The sequence below is a fragment of the Cibotium barometz genome, chromosome 4, assembly GCF_041138505.1.
Source record: "Cibotium barometz isolate CiBa-2024 chromosome 4, ASM4113850v1, whole genome shotgun sequence".
NCBI lineage: Eukaryota > Viridiplantae > Streptophyta > Polypodiopsida > Cyatheales > Cibotiaceae > Cibotium > Cibotium barometz.
The window spans coordinates 21,728,553-21,731,832 of NC_141049.1; positions in this window are offsets into that span (position 1 = coordinate 21,728,553).

Below are 3,280 nucleotides of genomic sequence, written 5' to 3' on the forward strand. Positions count from 1 at the left end.
TTTGGCCTTTTTTTAATGTAATAAAAAGCCATATACTGAAATATGATATTGTAATCAGGCCTCTTATGGAGCATACTGTTCAAATGTTTGCCTTTGCAAAGCATTGAACAAATTCTAGCACAAGCAATAAATTCATGTTCATTTACAATGTCTTATTATAATTGAGTCATAAATGGAGTGCATCCTTCTCTAAGGGGACTCCTTTTATCCTTTTATCTTCTGGTCAAAGTTTGCAAATTATTATTTTTTTAGTAAGAGTAGGTGAAGGCTTTTAACTATCATTTTGACAAAGGTCATCCTACTGCAAGGAGACTCTTTCTATCTTTAGTAATGTTAATTTGTAGTAGTTGTGTATATAAGGAAACTTTCACCATGTCAAATTATAAATTCTTGTTTCAAATTATTTAGTCTTTGTTCATTACAATGCAGTCATAAAATTGGAGAGTGCATCCTACTCTAAGGGGACTCTCAATATACAATCTCTTGTATCAATGTTTTTACTTGGGAGTCTAGATTGAACAAATGGTAGATCTTGGTTCTTTCAATGCGTTCTTGCTCCACGTTGTTAGAGCTAGCATTCTATGTCTATATCTACCATGTGGTGGAGCTACCATCCATTGAAGTCTAGTTGTATAATTTCATGGAGCTAGCTAGCTCCACCATGTGGTGGAGGTAGCAGCCATGGTCTCTTCATGGAATTTTGGCCTTACCACATGGTGGAGCTAGTATCCATGTGTGGTAGACCTAAACCTTTGGAAGTCATCAAATACGACTAGAATTTTGAGTCTAGATCTACCGTTTGGTGGAGCTTGCATCCACTGAAGTCTAGCTCTATAATGTCCAAGTGGTAGAACAGAATCTAGAATGGATAAGTCATGGATCAAGAAATCCTTTTCAGCTCTATAACAGACAAGTGCTAGATCTAAAGTGAAGAGATAAAGTGATTGACGTTGGACTGCTAGCCCATGCTAGCTAGACACCTCAATATGAGCAACAAGTCAAATATCTCGCTACATTGTCCATTTCAGATAAATAACTACACGAGTTTTCTTCAAAAAAGTTCATTTCTTTTGGGGTCTCCATGTTTTGTACAACAACAAGAATACATTGAAACTCGATGATAGCTACTACAATGTGTTCAACAATCAAGATGATAATCAAGATAATAATTGAGAGAATAATCTAAGTGTGTAATCTTGTGAGTACACAAAAGGAACATGCTTAAAAAGAAGCTCAATACCTCATTCAACCAATACACCCCCATGACACTAGTACATTTTGTTACTCCCTTTTGTAATTGAATGTAAATGGTCTTTGTAAATGGTCTCTATTATAATAAAATATAAAGGGCCTTTGTAATCTGGCCATCTTCGCGAGCGTGCTGTTCAATTGTGTGCCTTTTGCAAGGCATTGAACATATTTTAACACAAAAAAATAAATTCAGTTTCATTTACAATGTTTTATTATAATGGAGTCGTAGATGGAGTGCATCCTACTTTAAGGAGACTCCTTTTATCTATTGACAAAGTGCATCATACTTTAAGGAGACTCTTTAGTAGAATAAGCTTCATCAAAATGAAATCTTTTAACCGTAATTTTGACAAAGTGCATCCTACTCAAGGAGACTCTTTCTATCTTTAATAATGTTAATCTGTAGTGATTGTATATATAAGTATAATACCTTCACCACCTCAATTTATAAAATCTTGTTCATTTTGTCTTGTTCATTACAATGAAGCTTTAAAATTGGAGAGTGCATCCTACTCTAAGGGGACTCTCAAAATGCAATCTCTTGTATCAATGTTTGTAATTGGGGGTCTAGATCAATCAAATGTTATATCTTGGTTTCTTATGGACTGTAGAATGGCCAAGTGGTGGATCTAAAAATCTTTAAATGCTCCTCAATGTGTTGTAGCTCCACATGGTAGAGCTAGCTCAAAATTCTAGCTCTACCATGTGGTGGAGCTAGAACCCCTTAAAATCAAAATTACACCCCCATGATACTAGCACATTTTGTTACTTCATTTTATAATTGAATGTAAATGGTCTTTGAATATGGTCTCTAGTATAATAAAATATAGAGGATCTTTGTAATTTGGCCAACTTTGGGAGCAGACTGTTCAATTGTGTATCTTTGCAATGCATTGAACAAATTTTAACACAATAAATAAATTCATAGATGGAGTGCATCCTAGTCTAAGGAGACTCCTCTTATGCATCCACAGTGCATCCTACTTTAAGGGGACTCCTTTTATCCAGCTATCTTTTGGTTGTTAATGCAAAAGTTTTATTATTTCTTTAGTAGAATTAGCTTCATCAAAATGAAAATTTATAATCGTAATTTTCACAAAGTGCATCCTACTCCAAGGAGACTGTTTCTATCCTTAATAATGATAATTTGTAGTGGTTGTGTATATAAGGATACCTTCAAGTGGTGGATCTGAAAAATCTTGAAACCTAAGTTTCTATTTCTAAGATCAAGCTAGGTTTGATCTAGCAGCACTTCATAAAGCAAACCATTTTTAAATTTTTTATACTAGGTTGAAGAAGGTAGATTCTAGATTAAATGCATACAATTTTTCAATGTGGGAATGGGATTTTTTCCACTTTACCTAATACGGTCTTATTGATAAGTATTAGCTGCCACCTCATAGTTGACTGGTGTTGTTGGTATACCATCTGGAACAAACAAGTCGAGTTTGACAACACTGTTGTCTAGGATGTCTTAATTTTGTAACACATCACAGCAACTACGGAGGTTGAGGACTATAGGATGCAAGGGATAGAAGAAGATGTCTTGCGGGCTAGTTAATATAAGATCTCCCCTCAAAATGCCCATAATGATTGTTGGGTCAGCATCTCTTTCAGTATTTTGTTTAATAAGGGTTAATTCTTCTAGGGCTATATCTTCAGCTAAGTTGATGTCATATTGAAGTAATGAGAGTGTTAGTGTAGATAGAAACAAGGTAAGAGTTTGAGGAGGGACCCAAGGAGTTACTAGCAAATCAACTGTAAATGTAGCACCATCACAAACAAGAAGCACTTTAATCTGATGAAATATGGTGGTTAACACAATTCACCTTCTCGTGATCAATATCATAAGCTTGATTACGTTCATCATCATACTTTTTCTTTAGACATTGAGAAGTGGTATGATTTGTTCAACCACAATATGTACATCACATAGGTAGACTTGTGGTTGGTCTCTTACTCGAGTGAGAGATCTCATGTTCTTCATCTCATGTAATCTGCCAAAACAATCAGATTCGTAATGTTCCTT